Source organism: Protopterus annectens, chromosome 3.part1 (genome assembly GCF_019279795.1).
Source record: "Protopterus annectens isolate FY-2018-M chromosome 3.part1, PAN1.0, whole genome shotgun sequence".
Taxonomy (NCBI): Eukaryota; Metazoa; Chordata; order Ceratodontiformes; family Protopteridae; genus Protopterus; species Protopterus annectens.
The window spans coordinates 338,647,063-338,668,244 of record NC_056732.1 but is presented as its reverse complement, the minus strand read 5'-3'; positions in this window follow the sequence as shown (position 1 = coordinate 338,668,244).

The window sequence follows — 21,182 nt, the reverse complement described above, 5'->3', positions numbered from 1 at the left end:
GCAGAGCCTATGGCGATAGGCTGGTGCGGTTGCGCCACCAGGCAGGTCAGTAATCCACTACCAGTAACTGTAAAGAAATATAAAAGTATGACAGTCAGCAAAAGAGTGCAGTGTAGTCAGTAAGGAATAAAATCTGCAAGTAACAGTGTGAAAGTGTATGCAAGTATTGCATGATTACAAAACTGTGTTTCAGCCTGTAAGTTAAACCGAAAATGAAACTGTCTGACATATATTCTGAAATAAAAATGCCCTACCTGTAAGAAAATAGTACACAACCTGCAGCAGGCTGAAAAGTATAGCTGCAGAAGATGATGAAATCACATGTGTGAAATATATCCCTGTGGAAATACTGAAACATGACAGAAGTGAGACTGCTGGAAAGGATTGTAATAACTACTGGTAAAACATGTCAATAAAGCCTAGAAGTACCATCCTGAATAGTAAAATGAAAGCAAGTGAGAGAGTGTGAGAAAGTGTCATGAATCCAGCAATACAGTAGTAATAACCCCTGAATAAAGTATACTGCAGTCAAGACAGAATGAAATGCATGTGAGATTCAAAACCAAACAGCAAAATCTGTTCAAAGTGTTGCTGCATCTGGAATGTGTATCCCAAAATCTGGATATGTTGCTCTCAGTCTGCAGTATGCAGATAGGATGATTGTCTGATATACCAAACATCCACACTTGTCTACAGCTATATAAAGCAAATGTAGCAGGATGATGTAGCTGAACAAAGCTAGATATGAATGTGTATGAAGAACCATAAAATGTATATTGATGTTGCAGTAACAGTCCTATCACCAAGTTGAAATAGTTATCATATAGGAAACTGTAGTTAGAACAGTAGTGTGTATATAACTGTAGCTATTAGAAATGTACAGCATATGTATTGTTATTCGAAGGTGTTAATATTACTTTCTTTACCCCACCCTATAACCACATATAACCCATTCCACGTGAAAATGGTATGTGCAATCACAATTAACACCCCTGGACGTTTGTCCTGTTGGGTCATATATATTTGCATGTCCGTTGATGCATCTGCCCTGTTCATACATCCACACCTGATGGCCTGTTGCCATCAATTAACCCTGCATGTTGTTGGACTGTGTATTTCTGTTCAAATTATGCATGTGTTATGCACGCTGTTCAATGGTGTGAATATCTGGGTGTTTGGTTAATGGGAATACTAATGCATGCTGTTACAACTAATTGTGAATGGTATTATATGTCACTAACCCAAACTGTCATGACATAATGCAAAACATAGGATGACAGGGAAGGCGGGTTCCAGCGGACCCACCTCTCCCACCTCAGCTGGCGAGTGCACCTGGCACTAGTGCCGAGTCCGGACCCTCCTCTGGTGGCCCTGTGCCACCTGTGGGTGGAAGCACTGCAGGGGATGGGGCTCGCCCCCCCTCTGCAAGTGTGGCTGGAGGAGAACCACCACTCACCCTCCGTAGCGTCCGGACTGTGGTGCGTAGGGAGATTCGGGACTCTGTTCTCGAGCCCCTCCGCCAGCTCAAGGCATGGGTGGCGCAACTAAGGGGCATGCCTGTTGCCCGCCTACACAGCCCCCAGCACAGACCCGTGCTAGGCAGTGAAGGAACAGTGGCAAGTGACTATGGGTGGGGATATCAGTTCCACTGTTGCCATCTGTGGGCTCATGGGCTCTGGGTATCCAAACCTCCGTCCCGTCAATTGCGTAACCCCCACAGGTGTCATACACTCCAGCTGTATGCGTCTTGTTTGTCTTGTCTGTTTACCTACCCAACCTACCTCCCCAGCTGTACCGACTTCCTTCACCTGACATACCACTCTCACCTGAAAAAAAAAAAGGGCACTCTGTACCCACAAAAAAAATTACGCCCCATACATAGCTGCCCATTCCGCACATGTCTGCTGGACATGGAACCTATCAATTACAATTGGCTGTACAACAAGTATTATTGTTGTCCTGACACCTCTCTCAGGGGTGGAAGGTTTCAAATGTCACACCAAATTACATACATATGCACAGCTGTTGCTGATGAAGAAATGGGCAGCTATGGGCCTTACCTACATCCCTCCTGCACATCCCAAGCTTGTTTCCCTACTGTCTTACCCTCTTTGTGACCCCTTTTTCACCACTTTCCTGTCTCCCCATTTTCTTTTCTTTCAAAGAAAATAGCTGGGTGTCGTAAAAGTAAGCACATTTAGCGGTTGTAAGCGGGTGGCTTGTGCTGTGAGCTAAATGCCAGTGCGCATGCGTGAGCTCCGCAAACAAGCGCTAACCGGTTACAACTGCTTAAAAGTGCCTTAGTCACTTTGATTGACAGGTCTTGTAGTCAGTTCAGAAGCAAAATAAAATCCCACTGACAGTCCCGAACCCAAGACCTTGGAAACAGTAGTCTGCATGACTTACCACTAAGCCATGACTCTTATACAAGAACATTGTGCTAAAATAAATATATCATGTAATAGTAGGAATGAATGTAAAGGGAATATAGATGTGTAGTACACAAAGCATGCCATTTAGAATTACTATCAAAACTAGTGGATTTCCACAATAGTAGTGTGTGAACAGAAACAGCCATGCTAGTTGGAAGCTAGTAGGTAATAATGTCACTATAGCACCTTGCAAGCCACACACATACTCACAGCAGGATAATCACTGCCCATACCCCACAACCTCTTACAGGAACACATCTGGACCAAGTAATAAAATATGTGGAGCAAAGGCCCAAAACCAGGGACACATTACAAATAATGTTACAACAAACGCAGACAGTTCAGAAAGTAACAGGGTCTGCACTTTGTGGGATGTTTGGAAGGATATGAAGTCTGAAACTTGAATGTTTGTCACCATATTCTGACTTGAGCCCAGAGTGATTTGCCAGAAAAAGGTGTGCATGAGATATTGACCAAAATATGAGGCAGAAATGTGGACAACCTGCAAATATCTGTACACATGACGGGTCTGACACCACCATATTTGAATAGTTAAGAGCCTAGACATAGCAACAGTGAATGACTTACAGGGATGCCCCACAGACTCCATGTGAAATGTACAAACAGTAGGCAGAAAGGTGTAACACATGCAATGGTAACTATGGAGTCCTGAAAGTATTCACCACTTGCATGGCAGAAAAAGTGTAGTAATACATATGCTCATGCTAACCCACAGTCACAACTGCAGCATACCAGACATTTTAATGGGTGTACCCCACTGATATGTACCATTCCATGAGGCACATAACAGATGAGGCTGAAAGTCTCTGGGGCCTGCTCAGCAGCATATGCAAATACCCTAATAGATGTCAAGGCCCACACCATGGCCAGACCACACTGCATGCTGTAACACCCTAGCAGATATAGCAAGCATTCCAAGGTGTGAATGTACATGGAAAATAGGAAAGCTACAGCAGCACACTACAGTCAGGACACCTAGCAGGCATACAAGTAGTGACTGTAAAGGGCAACTATTGAAGCCTTAGCAACAAAGTGCAAGCAAAAGTGAAAGGAAAGCACACACACACACACATTAACAGTAGTAGTAGTTGTAGGTGTCAGTGTACATACACAGTTAGTACAGGAAACTGGAGAAATGAATGGAGGAATGTTAATCTACAACACACCTGGAAATATGAGAGAGATACCAACCTTTACACTCACAGAACATTGTCCACAGCATAACAGCATGGTCCCTGCCCTTAAAATCTGAAAGGGCTACGCCTATCTCACATACCTTTTTATAGCACTGTTCTGAAATCACAGTGAGAACTGCAATCAGTACACAACTGGCTGCATGCAATTAGCAAATGCTGGCTAACAATTGGTGCAGAGGCCATCACATGGGCATATGCAGATACCTACAAAAGTATGCTGTACTCCCAGTCCACACATGCAATACTTTCATTGCACCCTGAGAAGGACGTGAGAGACAGACAGACAGAGAGAGAGAGACAGAGACAGAGAAAATTGCAATTAAGCAGACACAAACAAATTGTTCAGCAACAGCCACCTGAAAGCTGACAACTGGGAAGTGGAGCAGCAGGACAGAGAACCAGATGGCAACACAAGCAGCTGTGACAAACACAGGTAATGTAAAGTAATACTATAAAGGTCTACATACTGTGAACCCTCCATATGTGTCATTGGTCTGTATCCATATGTATATGAAGATGTGTAAAGGGCAGGGGACATACAGCAACTATCAGTGAAGGCTGTACATACATTTGTATGTGAGAGCATCTATGTGCACATATCAATGTTGGTTGATTGTAGGTTGTAGTGCCATGTACAAAGTAGGTTTCACAGTTATGTATGTTTAGCAGTATGTTAGTGTGTGTACACAGTATGGTAGACAAACATGTTGATATACCTGTCTATCATATGGATACGTATGTATGTCAACATATGTATGTGTATATATATATATATATATATATATATATATATATATATATATATATATATGATATGCATATATGTATACATACATAGAGAGAGATATGTAGGAATACATAGACAGATGTAGATAGAATATTGTACAAACATATATATGTAATGCACACATACAGATATAGATATATGTAGATACATATACATAGACAGACTGATCTGACTATCTACAGGTATGACTGTATATGATGACCTTCAACACAGCCTGTCCCACCCCCTCTGTGTCCCCCCCTCTCCACATCTATAGCAATATATGTACATCAATATATATATACCCTGCAATAAACCACACAGTGTTAAGAAGCAAGACTCCCCATGAGTACATGTCACACATACCCCTGCTGAATGTTAGTCAGATAGGTAATATGCCATATGAGTCACCCTGTGTAACTGTGACAGCAGCAGGTACCATCACACCACATGTGTCACAATGGTCAGGGTAGCAGAACAGTACGCTGCTGTAGTCCCAGGGGCAATAGCATATTGTATAGTATTGTATTGTAATGTAATGTATTGTGTTGTATTGTATTGGTATGTTGAGGTGCCTCCTTCGTGGAGTGGAACCACTGCTGCTGTGCGCCAGTGTACAGGTACATATCCTGTAGTCAGGCTAGTGTTACATAGCACTTCTATATGTGTGTTTAGCTCCTGTCAGAGTTTATGTAGCATGCAACTGGGGATACCATCAGGTCCCATTCATGTTGTGTATTCTGCTGTCCTGAGGGTGGCTCTCACCTGGACATCTGTGATGACAGGGAGGTTACAGTCAGCTGGGATAACTATGTCTTATTTTGTGGGAGAGGGTGGGGTGACACCTGCACTGAACCTGTCTGCCACAATGTTGTCAATATCTGTGGTGTCAGTGAAATATGTGTTGTTGTGTACTAACTATGGGCATAGAGGATGGATCCTGACCAGGTTGCTAACATAACTGAAGAAGGCCTTCTGGTTATCTGTAGTGTCCCTCTTGATTTCCCTCTCAAAGTTGCCCATGGATGTTTGTATGATGGAAAATAGATCCTTACTAGTGCTGCTCAGACATGCCCTCCCTTTATGGAATTATGCTCTGTCTTGCAGTAGCTTCCATCTTCTGTAATACAATCTGTCTATGGCTGGGGTCCACCAGACAGGATGCTGTCCCTTGTGGAGAGTGTCTTGGTCATATATGGGATTGCATGATCCATGCATTCTCGGAGATGTCTGTAGAAAGCAATTGTGTAGGGGTCAGCATTGTGGGTTGTATCTGCCACTGGCCCAGTGGGCTGAAAGGATACCATGTCACTGTTACAAAGTGTAAAGTTTGCATCTGTAATGTTATTCACTATAGTCATTTGTGCTGGTGGTGGAGGTGGGATATGTATATCCAGGGCAATCAGTGTGTGGTCAGCTCACAGTAGTTGATGATGTAGGCCATACAGTACCTAGATACAAACCCCAGAGTGAGGAGGTGCTCTTGACCTGAATCAGTGTTCTGACTGCTGGGGTTTGGTAGTATGTCGTATGGAGTGTGCCAGGTACTGTTGCACAGTTGCTGGCTGAGCACTGATACCTGGCCATTTACATGTGTATCCACCAATAGACAGACAGATGCTACATATGTGAGATATGTTGTATCATAACAGTCAAGTAGCATGTGTAGTATGTGTGCCAAATTCTGCTGACATATATTGCTGATATCAGGTTATTTTCTTTCTCAGGTACATGGCCCACCCGCGGAATCCCACTTACTCCACAGCTGAGGATGAGGAGATACACCAGAGCCTGGTGCAGGATTATGCAATACTCTTTTCCCACACCAGCCAGAATCAGCAGGAGAGGGCTGCACTGTGGCAAGACCTTGTCCGTCGGGTAAATGACATAGGCACGCATAATAGGACATATGAGCAGGTACGACATCACTGCAGTGATTTAATCAGACATGTCCATCAGCATGCGTCGGATATCCACAGGCAACAGGTCGCCACAGGTGGTGGGGTGGCTACACATCCCCCACTCACCAGACTGGAGGGACTACTCATGAGTGTAGTGGCTCCAGTCCGCCAGCAACAACAACAGCAGACATGCATTATGATGGAGGCTGGAGCCACGCAGCAGCAAGACAGTGAACGTGCAGGTAATATGCCATATGTATAGTTGACTGTTGTGTACACTGGTAGTTAATGCATGTGTGAGGTGTGTCCTTGGTTTGTAGCTGTCACCATAGTATTTAATGTGCAAGTGTGATATCCTCAATATTAGCAGCTGACCTGTGAAAGGTGACTGTTGTACTACTGACCTGTATCATACTCAGTAACAATGGCACAGTTGTGCCCACTGACATTAGTTTCTTCACGTCTGCAGGTCCCTCTGGTATAACAGCAATGCAGCCTATCCATGCTGGTGAGTGTGTATTAACAATTCCTGTAATAGTCTTGATAGTAATAGTACTATTTGGCTCACTTAGTAGTGCTCTTTGTATGCATGTAGGTGTGTCTGTGTCTGTGTGTTGATATCACACATACTGAGTACTGTACAATTGTGTGAAACTGTGTGCATGTGTGCATGTGTGCATGTGTGCACCTGTGCACATGTGCACGTGTGCATGTGTGCATGTGTGCACCTGTGCATGTGTGCACCTGTGCAGGTGTGCATGTGTGCATGTGTGCATGTGTGCACGTGTGCATGTGTGCATGTGTGCATGTGTGCATGTGTGCATGTGTGCATGTGTGCATGTGTGCACCTGTGCATGTGTGCATGTGCATGTGTGCATGTGTGCATGTGTGCATGTGCGCATGTGTGCACCTGTGCATGTGTGCATGTGCGCATGTTTGCATGTGTGCATGTATGCATGCACCTGTGCATGTGTGCATGTGCACCTGTGCATGTGTGCATGTGTGCATGTGCACATGTGTGCACCTGTGCATGTGTGCACCTGTGCATGTGTGCATGTGTGCACCTGTGCATGTGTGCATGTGTGCATGTGTGCACCTGTGCATGTGTGCATGTGTGCACCTGTGCATGTGTGCATGTGTGCACCTGTGCATGTGTGCACCTGTGCATGTGTGCATGTGTGCACCTGTGCATGTGTGCATGTGTGCATGTGTGCATGTGTGCACCTGTGCACCTGTGCATGTGTGCATGTGTGCATCACTGGTAATGTGTAGACATTGTAAACTGTGTTTCCTGTTTCCCTCCCACAGGTTCTGGTGCTGCTCTGGTGTCATGTAGCAGTGAACCTGAATCAGGTGCCGTGGGTACTGATAATGATGACATCTGTGTAATGGCACAGGAAGGTATGCCAGGGTCCGCCATTGGTCAGCCGATTGACAGTACACAGCTGTCGACCCCATCAATGCGCACAGTTATCCTGCCAATACACCCTTTGTCACCAATGTCCCTAGGTGATGGACAGCATACAGTGGGCATTGACCAGGGTAATGTGGTATCTGTGGCACATGCCTCCCACACAGCACCCATGAGCATGGCCCATAGCTGGTACCACACAGACAGATGTCCAGGGTTCTCGTGGAGCATCCGTGGGCGTACTGCCCCTGTCAGACGTGCCCACAGAGGTCTTACAACCTCAGCTATGTTTCGGGCTGTCATGCAGGCACAGTCACGTATGGAACGGTACACCAGACAGGGTCTGAGGGAGCTGACAGCATGTCGCACAGCCATGACTGACAGTATGCGTGACATTGCGGCTGCCATCCGTGATTTCACCGATGTCATAGACAGACGTTGTGGGGACATATTAGACCGGTTCCACAACTACATGTCCATGAGCCAGGGTGATGGTGGGTGGTTGAGGCGTCGACGTGGCTGTATGCCAGCAACAGCAGCAGCTGGCAGTCATCGCGGATGACAACAGGGCCACAGCCACCCCCGTAGTGCCAGCAGCAGCCCCAGCAATGCTGGGTCTGTGCTGTCATCAGACCGCCCCAGGAGACCACGTGCACGTGGCTCTGGCCAGGCCCGACAGGGATCTGTGTCCAGTCAATGAACACCTGCTTCTGATGACAGTACCCAGTCTGGGTTGGTACCGGATACGGTCCGTAGCAGCCTGCAAGGCACAGGTACCGTGTCCATGGCCAGAGACACTGATCTGTATGACCTGGCAGGTACAGTCTGTGGCTGTCCACAAACACCAGTATATGGCAGCCATGAGGTGGAACTGTGTGCATCCATACACACATGCGAATTGACAACACCTAGGGCTACCGCATACACGCACACACTGCATCAACATTGCCCCACCTTCTACTGCTGTCCCTCACCAACACACATACACATACATGTCAATTGGTGGTATCGGTGGCTGACTCAGGCATACCAAGTTCACACCCTGTGCATATGATGAAACTGTGCCACCTCCTGCAATCTGTAACAACTGTGCAGGTACAGGTTAACATGTTGCTGATGCACAGGGTGACCACATAGATGTGTAGTAATAGTATCATGTTGTTAACAGTACTGTGTGCTGAATTAATTGTGGGTATATCACAGCATGCCTGATGCAGTAAGTGTGTGATTGTCATGTCCTGTTGTCTACACCCATGGTAAGTACCATAGTGTATCATCTGCACATGTTGGCATACTGGTGGTAATGATGTCAACAGAAGGCTACATACATAGGTAGCACAGGGATAAGGTAATGAATGTAGTAATACGCAATGATGGACATGTAAATTGCAAGTGGCATGTTGCCCACACTGGACTCTGCAATGCAGATGTTTGAGGATGTTGATATGTGTGCAGTACTACACGACTGGTACAGGACACACAGGAGCACCCTAGCACTGCATGCTCACATCTCATACCATGCTAGACAGCCCCAACACACAAAACTAACTGTCACAGGAGGAGAGTCCCCATATATGTCAGGGATACTGTGGTGGCAGGCCAGGTAGCATACATCCTACTAAGTATGGAACCACTGAGTGAAGGCTCAGTGTCTGTTATTTGACATGTGTATTACTGCAGGTATGAGCACATGGGTTTCCATCCAGTTATTGTACATCCTGACAGTACATGGTCTGTACACTTGTGTGCACTGAGACTGGACCCTAGCCATCTGACCCGTGTATTTCCATGTACATGTGCATAGTGCCTGCATATTTGCAGTGTTACCTACTGGAACTGGTACAGCTTGTTTGTTGTACAATGGACTACATGCAGCCCTGTTTACTGTAGCTTTGTTTGCATGCATGTTTGCTTGCAATTACCCTGGAATACTGATCACACCTGCAATGCATAGTTATAGAGCTTCTGTGGACTCCTAGTGCCATCTGCATAGCTTACTATATGTATGTCCATGTCCCACTTGACAGGATGTCACTGTTTGTCCTGTTCACATGTACATTGCCTGTGACACAGTGCATATGACTTACCTGGCATGTGTCCACGTGAGCAGTCATATATGCTACTGCTAACTAATCACAGGCACTACACCTTCACATATTCATCTTCTGTTGAACTACCTGCTTCGCTAGGGACGGCCTGCACCTGTCACCCTGGGCTTTCAGATATTGGCAAAGGCTCTTGCTACCCCCATAGTGCCTATGTTAGGCAAGGCTCAAATGACAAACCCACCTTCATAGGTATCACAAGGGATAAGAAACTAAGAGTAATGCTACCCAACGCCAGAAGTCTAAACCTCCAGATGCATGCACCGAAACTCTCCTTGGCATGGAGAACATCGATATCTGTGCAGTAACAGATGCCTGGTTCAGGGCTACTGAGAGCACACCAGCACTACCAGGTTTAACCTGGTTGATTTCTTTGAAACAGTCACCAAGGCCATTGACGAGGGGAAGGTGGTTCACACAGCCTACCTGGACCTCGCAAAGCCTTCACAACAATACCCCACTTGGGCATTCTAGAGAAGCTCACCAGCTTAAATATAAGCCCCTATGTCACTAGATGGATTGCACAGTGGCTCAGGGACAGAACCCACATGGTTAGAATTGCTGGAGCCATGCCAGACTCCAAACCAGTTACGAGTTGTGTCCCACAAGGCTCAGTCCTGGGACCTCTCTTGTTTGGTATATATTTATTGGAGGTACAGGCCAACACGGATGGACTGTGGCTGACCAAATATGCAGATGACTGCGAACTGGCCACCATAGTCGACTCTCCAGCCGACACAAACATCTTCCAAAGGGGCATCATAGAAACAGACAACTTGTGCCAGAGCCATGGCCTTCAGCTGAACAGTGTTTAGAAAGGGAAATGTGCATCCTGTAGTCTGTTCACCTAGTTGCCAAAAGGGACATTTTCCTCACACACACTAACCCCCCTCAGCCAAAATCACACACTTGCCAATTGCAGGATTCAAACCCCTATCTGACTATGTTATGACACTTGAGACAGACACATTAGCAGAGTGTGCTATTCACATGACTGGGAGGTTTCTCTTCTCTTGCTATACTTATAGGGTGCTGACATCATCAGTGTTTAGAAAGGGAAATGTGCATCCTGTAGTCTGTTCACCTAGTTGCCAAAAGGGACATTTTCCTCACACACACTAACCCCCCTCAGCCAAAAACACACACTTGCAGGATTCAAACCCCTATCTGAATATGTTATGACACTCGAGACAGACACATTAGCAGAGTGTGCTATTGGCATTACTGGGAGGTTTTCCTTCTCTTGCTGTACTTATAGGGTGCTGACATCATCAGTGTTTAGAAAGGGAAATGTGCATCCTGTAGTCTGTTCTCCTAGTTGCCAAAAGGGACATTTCTCTCACACACAATAACCCCCCTCAGCCAAACACACACACTTGCCATTTGCAGGATTCAAACCCCTATCTGACTATGTTATGACACTCAAGACAGACACATTAGCAGAGTGTGCTATTCGCATTACTGGGAAGTTTCCTTCTCTTGCTGTACTTATAGGGTGCTGACATCATCAGTGTTTAGAAAGGGAAATGTGCATCCTGTAGTCTGTTCACCTAGTTGCCAAAAGGGACATTGTCCTCACACACACTAGCCCCCCTCAGCCAAAAACACACACTTGCCATTTGCAGGATTCAAGCCCCTACCTAACTATGTTATGACACTTGTGATGGACACATTAGCAGAGCACGCTATTCACATTACTGGGAGGTTTCCCTTCTCCTGCTATACTTATAGAGTGCTGACATCATCGGTGTTTAGAAAGGGGAATGTGCATCCTGTAGTGTGTTTTCCTAGTTGCCAAAAGGGACATTTCTCTCCCACAGACTTACACACACACACCAACCCCATTCACTCACACTGAGCATTTGCAGGATTCAAATCCCTACCTAACTATGTTATGACAGACGCATTAGCGGAGTGCGCTATTTGCATTACTGGGAGGTTTCTTTTCTCCTGCTATACTTATAGGGTGCTGACATCATCGGTGTTTAGAAAGGGGAATGTGCATCCTGTGGGGAGGCAGATGCCAAGCACACTCTGGCTAAGCTGTCATTCCCTAGGGCAAACAGCCTAGTGTTGACCTCTACACCTATATGTTTAATTGTCAAATGCACATTATTTGTTGCTGATAGACTGTTTGCACATCTTTATTGCCATAGCATTCCCTGTTTGTATGAACAACTTGTGCATCTGTGGAAGATGTTTGCATATGGGAGGGATCCACTATATCATGTATGTCTCTGTAGTCATTTAACTGTGTGCACTGGGCAGACTGCTGTAATGTGGTTGGTTCCTGGAATAACACGTAAAAATACCAGATATGTGTGTCCAACTGCTAAACTGAGATTTGGCCTAAGTGTGTGAGCATGCCCAGTTCAGCCTTCCCATGGCATGTTGTCTGACATATGTCTCATTTATCAAAGTGTGTGAGCATGCCCAGTGTGAGCATTCCATATGTTGGACTCTGCAGCCCACCACATTTGTGGATGAGTGTGAACTTCAACAAATATCACCCGTTTATGGTTGTGTGTTGTGTGTCATGTTGTGTAGTTACTGTACAACTGCTTTGTGTGTGAACACAACAGGATTATACTGTGCCTGCAGTGTTTGCATGGGATACTTTGCATACAGTTGTCAACATCCTTTCACACTGACCTAACACTGTAGTACTGTATAGTGTACTGGTAGTACTTTGACTGTGGTGGACAGTATCCTGGGCTTTAGTGCTATCACTGCTTTACATTTCGATAGTGAGCACAACAGCCTGGTTAGGGGCCAGTTGTGTACATCTGACCATGTTGCATTCTGTTCAGATATGAACTACTTAAACCAGGCTTGTCCAACATTGGTAGTGTATTCCACAACATAGGTGTACATTTGCAAACACTAGCGATGTGCCCTAGTCCATGTCTAATGCTAGTTGGAGAGTGTGTTTGTCCTTCAACACACATTGTAAGTGGAGTTTGCCATGACATATGTCATGGTTAGTATACTGTGCCTCTGTCTACCTGTGACATGACAGTGATACCCAGGATAAAGCTACCATCTCCCATCCACTCATCAAGATTCCTATTGAGGAAGATTGATAAGTGACTCTATGGGTAGCCTGTACTGGGAGTTCACTCATGGGTGGGGTGGCTTCTGTGTTATGGATCATGCAGTACAGCTTGTCCTATGTAAGTCAGTGCTGGGGTTCAGGTCTCTCATGTGCATAGCTCACTGCCATTCAGATTGTACAAGGTGCAGCATGTTTATTGATACCAGCAACACAGGCAACACATGGCATCTGTGCAAGCTCTTTGATACTCCTGGTGAGGTACTGTTGGGGACTTTACGGTTGATGGAGGTGTCTGCTGAGGTACATCCCACAGGGGCTATTGTAGTCAATTGTACCGCTGATGAAGGATGACTGCAGAGCCACAATGACCTCCCCTTATCTAGATCTGACAACCTTCATGATTAGGTGGGTATATGGTATGTTTCTGTAAACACTACAGCACATGTTTGTCCAATGCAGGATATCTATCACATTGTATCCCCAGGTCTCTCATTACATGTTAACTACATAATGGGTTAACACCTATGTGGTAATTGGTGGACACTTACTGTATATCCACGGGGTTGACTATACACTTTTCTGCAATTAGCTTGCTGACATGGCTATGGCACCAGTTGTCTGTTTCTATGTGGCCCTTTTGTGGGATGCTTGTGTCAGCTGGTGGATCATATGTGGTGAGCAGTTTGTAGTCCTCTGCAAACATGTTCAGACACAGTCCTTCCATGTTTGCCTGTACCTATGGGACATATATACCAGACGAGGGAGATCCCAGGACCAAGCCTTGTGGGATGCCAGTTATATCTGGTTTGTAGTCTGACATGGCTGCAGCATGTCTGACCATGTCTGTTCTGTCCTTGGTCTGGTTTGCAACCCCTCTACTGACATAGGGGTTTATATTTAAGCTGGTGAGCTTATCTATAATGAACACGTAGGGTATTGTATAGAAGCCTTTGCAAGGTCCAGCTACGCTGTGTGGACCACATTGCCCTCATCAATGACCTTAATGACTGTTTCAATTGAGTCAAACATGTTTAGGGGCAGGATCTGCACTTAAGAAAGCCACACTGGGTAGGGTCCAGTGTCAGTAGGTCCCCAATATCTTTATGTCTGTGGTACATGCTGATCCTTTCCATAGCTGTGCAGACCGAGCTTCTCAGGATTCTGGGGTAGTAGTTTTCAGTATCCATTCAGGCAACATCTTTGTTGAGAAGGACCACTGTTGTTGTACACTGCTCTTTGGGTACATATTCTGTGGTAAGGCTGACATTGAGCAGTAGTGTGATTTGGCATTCCATTCATCTTGGAGTCCATGTTGCACTAAGCCCAGGACACCATCTCATACCATTGCTGCTGGGGCCAGCAGTCTGCTGGGATAGATATTCTGCATTCGGGGGGGGGGGGGTTGCACTGCACCTGTCAGGATGTATGTTGGCAATATGTGTGTGTGTTTGTGATATTTGTGTGATTCAGAGCATATCTGTGAATTCCCAACATGGTTCCTACCATCAGTTGTGAAAGCCTTGGGATTATCCTTAGTGTCCTGTACAATTTGTATATTCATAGGTTCATAGGTTCATACTAGGCTATCCACCCTAGGGCATTTGTTAGCCTAGCCAGAGTGTGTGTGGCTTTTGCCACCTTGCTATGTGAATATTATGGCCATTTATGATTTGCTTTGCTGTGCCTCTGTCTGGACATGACACAGTGAAGACCCCAGTGTAACTCTACAATCATCCATCCACTTGGCAAGATTCCTGTTGAAGAGTGTCAGTGAGGGCTCTGCCTAACATGGAGTGGGATTCTGGTCCAGGGTGTGGGGAGCCTCTGGATTATGTATCTGTCCCACCAGCACATCCTATTTCATTATTTGTTGAGGTTGACATCTCTCACTCTCACAGCTCTGATGGCTTTGAGTTTTCTGGGGTGGAGCATGTCCATTACTCCTGTGTTGGGCATGGCCTTCTACAACAGGCATGCAATGCCTCTGTGTAGGCAGTATGTGACTGCATTCAGCTGGGGTGTCTACAGCCAGGCAGCATATGACATATATTTGAGACCCTTTATCCTCTTGGTGAGGTACCTTTGAGGTCTTTCTAACTGCTGCAGGTGTCAGGTAAGGTACATCCCATATGAGGCATTGTACTAGATTATGGGTGTGATAAGAGAACAGTATAGGGGCACAATGACCTCTGTTGACGTAGATGTGAATCCTTTCCTGATACGGTGTCAAATGTAGACAGTCTTCCTAGCCACATTGGCAATGTGGGTGTCACATAACAGGTTACTGTCCACTTGTGTCCCTAGGTCCCTGGTTACTCCTTCCATACATAATGGTTTACCACCTATGTGGTAATTTGTGGTACCTTGTTTGGTATTTGGTGGGACATTCATACTGTCCAGTGTCTTCAGGACGGCTGGGTGGGGTTCCTGTGTGTGAGAGTGTGGTCTGTAGCATGCTACAGACTGTACAGCAGTCTTGCCTACAGTTAGTTGCACATGGGTGGACTCCAATGCCTTGTGCATTGTCAGTTACCTGGACGTATGGGTGTCTGTGCTGAATATGGATACTCACCCTCCTTTTATGTTTTGTTCCAGGTTTTGGGGCCATGACACATGATATGTGGTATAACCTGGTAGTGCTGGTGTGCTGTCAGGAGGCTTGCAGCAGGTTTCTGTCACTGCACAGACATCGATGTTCTCCATACTGGGGATGGCCTTGGGAGCATGCATATTGGGGTTTACACATCTGGCATTGGTCAGCATTACCCTTATGTTTCTTTCCACTTATGTTTTCTAGGGTGGTGGGTCAGTCTTTTCAGCCTTGCCTACAAAAGGCTCTATGGAGGTGGCAAAGGCCTTATCCAATATCCAGACGCCCAGGGGTAACAGGTGCAAGCCATCCCAAGAACAGCTGCGTGGCTTGTCAAGCATGACATCCCAAGCAGACAGACATTGGATCCACTTGGAATGACATCAGTAAGTGTGCCACTTGCTATGACTGATCATTCCGTGTTTGTACTGTGGCATTATTCTTGGTAAGGGTAGGATGCTGCAAACGGTGAGTGTCATACCGGCCTGGACTACATAATCAGAGAGCTCATCTATGTCTCTTTTCATGTAGTCTAGGGAGGTACATCTCAGGTCATTCACACCAGCATGGACTATGACTGCATCATATTTCTACTTGCTTTGGAGTGACCTGCATACTTCTGTTATGTGGCATTGTGGCAGCCTACAGGCAGCTTACTGTACCCTTTTCCTTGTTCAGTCTGGTGTGTGGGACAGCAGTGTGTCTGACTATGGAGTCACCTATTACAACTGTATCAGGCATGTTGTTTCTCCTTCTGGCCTGTGACTGTTTGGCACACCAGCTTTGTGTACTATGTGTTGCATGTGCTATGTTTGGAGGTTGTTTGATTGGGTGTCTGCTTTAGAGGCCTCTGTTGGTGTGCTGTGTTTGTAATTTGTGCCTCCGGGAATGTTTTTCTGTGTTTATGTGTTTGGTTTGCAGTTGTGATAGGTCTATGTGGGACTGTGTTTGTGGTGTGTGTGGTTACCTTCTCCTGACTAGTTTTGGGAGTACTGAGTTGAGGGAGCTCAGCCTCCAGTTTGAATAGATGGTTGCATCTCTCACATATATTTGTATTTCTTGGGTGGAGTTGGGGGTTGTCTGTGTACTTGGGGCAGGTGTAACATTGCCTCAGGATTCACAGATTCAACTTGTTGTGGCTGGCCTTAGTGGATTGTATGTGTGGACAGATTTTATTGCCATACTACTGATCAGTGATTACTTCATTGTTTATGTTTGCTCTATCATGTAGTAGCTTCCTCATTCTCTTGCATGGTTTGGTTATGGCTGGTGTCCACCATGCCAGATGCCTGCGTGTATGGCATTGTGTCTTGTTTTAATTTAGGATTGCATAATCCAAGCATTCCTGGCAGTGTTCATGGAATGGCTGTATTACAGGTTCTGAGGTGTGGCCCATATTTTGCACCTGCACAGGACCTTTAATGGATTTCACATCAGTTTGGAGGAGTGCAAATATTGCTTTACACATGTTTTCCACTGTGGTTTTCTGGCCAGGGACTGTGGTCAGGATTTGTATATCCAGTGTGATTACTCTATGGTCTGGTTTTACCAGTGAGCAATACACTTCTCGTCTTGCCATCCAGTACCCATGTTGCTGATTATCACATCCAGTATGCTTACCCTCTTGTGGGAGTGGTACGTTGTTCCTGGGCCTTTTGGTTTATGGATTCTATGAACTTTTGTCCTACACTGTTGGAGCTAGTATAATGCTCCCAGTCTATGTCTGGGTATTTTCAGTCACCCAATATAATGTGGTTTGGAGGACTTGATATATTCATGTATTCCAGCATAGGCCAGGTGCAGTTCCTGGTGTTGGGACAGTAGTCTGTAGCAGGCTATAAACTGGGGGGCAGTTTTAGCCACTGTTACTTGACCATGGCTAGTCCATGCTGCTTTTGTTGTGGTACCAACATGGGGGTGTGGTTATCCTTGACAATTCTTGCTAGTCACCCTCCTTTTGTAGCTTGTTCCATGTTTTGCGGCTGTACAGCACAGTATGAGGTGTAACCTGGTAGTGTTAGGGTGCTGTTGTGAGCCTTGACTCAGTTTTCTGTTACAGCGCAGATATCAACATTCTCCATACTGGGTGAGTTTAGACTGCATGCATGTTGCTGTTTCGACTTATCCCTTATCTTATTCTTATCCCTTCTGATACCTATGGAGATAGGTTTGTGTTTTGAGCCTTACCTATTCAGGGCACTTTGTGGGTAACAACGGCCTTTGCCAGTATCCATACGGCCTGCACTGATAGGTGCACGCCAGTCCTAGCAGGTGGAGCATCATGTCATGCTCAGCATGTCATCCCAGACTGGCACACATTGGATCCCCTTTGACTAACTGTGATACTTCAGTCAATTATTGCACTTGATCATCTCATTGTCATATTGTGGCATGATGCTTGGTGAGGGTAGGATGTTAGTCAGGGTCCTCAGGTGTGCATATAGTACATGGTGTTACATTACTTAACACATGGCATTCATGCCTCAGGTGGTGCTGCAGGGCTGCCTCTGTCGGATGCGCATATTACACTTCCCTGTACATGTTTGTGAGCAGGTCATGTCATTGTAGGCATCCATGTTATTATTTGAGTGAGCCAGAGGGTATATCATTCCCAGGGTTCCTACTGAGCCAGTGTATGTGCTATGAGTTGCCTCTTTGCCAAGGCCAGGGCATACTGGGCACGCCTCCTTCTGCCTACTGGGGCAGGCTCAGGTTGTTCCTCCTCCGAGTCACGCTCTGCCTGTGATGGCCTTGGCAATGGTGGGGGGCTGTTTGGCCCAGCCCTATGCTGGTCCTGCTGCAGCTGTTTTCGCAAGATCATATTATGTAGCATAGCACATACCATGACAATTTGGGTGCATGTAGTTGGTGTGTGCTGCAAGGCTCCACCAGATGTGTCCAGACACCGGAACCGTGACTTGAGCAGCCCAAACACACGCTCTATTACATTACGTGTTTGTGCGTGTGCCTCATTATGGCGTTCCTGTTCAGGTGTGTGTGCGTTTCTGATGGGTGTCATCAGCCACGGCTCTAGTGCATAACCTGCATCCCCCACTAGGTGTCCGTGCGGGATGTCCCCATTGGCAAATGTCTGGTACAGCTGCGTCAAATGCCAGATGTGGGAATCATGGTAGCTCCCAGGACAGCCAGCACACACATTCATTATTATGCCCTGGGCATCACACATGACCTGGCAGTTGATGGAGGAAGCCCTTGCGGTTGATGTATGCCCTACCCCGCTCACCGGCTGGTGCTTTGATGCATATGTGCGTGCAGTCTATTGCACCCACTACCTCAGGTTATTCCGCTATTTGCTGGAAGAGACGCATATTGCTGGCCAATACCTCACGGGCATTGGGGAAATATACATGATCACCGACATGTGCTGACATGGCATCCAGGAACTGGTGCAGTACCCTGGAGGCTGATGCCTGTGATATCCCCATCATATCACCAGTTGGTCTCTGGAAGGTACCTGTTGCTAGTATTCTTAGGCCAACACATACCTTGGTGTCCACTGGGATGGGTTCCCCTCTGTTGGTTCTGTGTGTGAGGCATGGCCTGCACAGCTCCACTATTTGCTGCAGGAGGTCTCTGTCCACTCTATAGCGCTCTACTATCTCCAGCTCATGTAACCCGTGGTAGGTGACCCTGGGCCTGTACACTCTTCTCCGTCTCCTCACTGTGGGTTGTCTGGCACCATCTGCATTGTCACCACCCTCAGCAAGTCGCCTATGTCTCATTATGACAGCTATGGCAGCCCCTAACATTTCTGCTCTGAGTTCAGCTTTTTCAGTTTTCACTTCTAATAACTTAACTCCTGTCTTGCAGTGTCTCTTGAGAGAAACATCCTGCACTGCTGTTTGCAGAGTTTTAAGTGCTGGGCTGGGCTACTATTCTGCCTGTGTAATTGCCTGCTTCTAATTGTTTTCACCTGCTAGCTCCAGCAGTATTCCCTGCTAGCTTCCTACTAAATCTGTTGCTTCCTTTTTCCTCTCTGTTTCCTCAGGGAGGAGCCGTATGCAGACCAGCAGAAACATGCTCACAGTGGCTTACACGCGCACACACATGCTTACATGGTTCAGAATCTGCTTATTCGGGTTAAAACGCGTGCACACCCGCGCAAACAGTGTTAAACATCCCCCAACATGCTCCCACATGCTCAGTCTGCCTTACACGCGCGCACACTGCCTTACTCGCGCTTCATGGTGTGCACACGTGCGCATGCACGCCCAGCAAGAAACTTTGGTGTAGGCAACAGTGTACACCTTCCATTTCTTGACTTTCTCATGCTTATTTAGTGGCACACCTCTTTCCATGATATCTGTCTGACATCTGTCATGTAACTCTGACCTCCAATGAACTGCATTTCTTTCTACCATTCCCCCCTGTGATGTCACCTATCTCCTACTCTGTTCCTCCCCCTTCTGTAACTCTTACACTACTCAGACTGTGCTCATTTGCTATGTGACAGTGGAATTCAGTATCCTAACACTCATTTGCATCAGATTGCCTACTAATGCTTAGTTACATGTCTTAGACTCAGCTTCCCCCCTTAGCAACCACTACACGGTGGCCATGTTGGTTTTGGTCTGCTGGTCCCTGCATTGACATTCCATGTATTGCATAAAACCCACATTTGTGGGTTTATAACCTTCGTTTTTATGTTTTATACAGTGCAGCCTGTTTGTGCTGCGCTGGGTTTAAACATCGGCGATCGCCGAAAAAAAAATTATATTTTTAAGATATTTGCATCAGGTTACCTTGCCAATGGCCACATATTTGGCCATTGGCATGCTGCCTGACACATATGCACCCTTTATTTGGAGCTGACATGGCTCCATTGCGGTTTGCAGAAACGTACTCAGTTGTCAACTGAGTACATTTCTGCAGCTAAAACGGCTCTTACACGGGCTGTTCTGGGCTTCCTGGATCGCTAATCATCCTCATTTGCATGCTATTCGGCTGCAAGTGAGGTGATTAGCTTATCCACGCCCACTCCGTGTAAGAGCCGTTTTAGCTTGTCTCTTACACGGACTTAGGGCTGTTCCTGGATCGCGAAGGCTGCATGGAGTCTTACACTACTCTTAGACTCCGTGCATGCCTTCGTGAATCCGGCCCATTATTGTTGTCAAATGAGTTTGCATCAGAGTTCCAGGAAACACACCACTTGAAAATTGTAAATGAAGACATAAAATGGAAGATGGATAACAATACTAATTAAAACAATTAAAACAATAATTAATAGGAAAGGCAATGAGAAAAACAAACCCATCCAGCAAGGAAAGCTTAGCAAACCCATTCAGGGTGGAAGATAAAATATTTTAAAGGTAATGAAAATTAATAAAATGAATGATGCATAAGGGAAAAATAATGGCGGTAAAGCAAGGCAGCTAAATGAATACTTGTATCCAGTATACATGAAGTAAGGGAAGAGACTGGGGAGATATGCCAAATATAACCAGCAGAAAGAGTTTAAGATGTACTAGTCCAGTCAGGGGAAAACCCCAGTAAAAAAAAGTCCTGAAAATCTTTACAAAATCTAAAGATTTACAACAAAGTGGGAACTGACGGCCCACATTTTTGTCATGACAGGATGCACCCTATAGTTCATAAGAGAACTGATAAAATAACTTGTTTTACCCCTGACGTTTTACCAAATTGTGAGAGGAAGGTAACATTTCTAAAGATGAGAAGAGCACCGG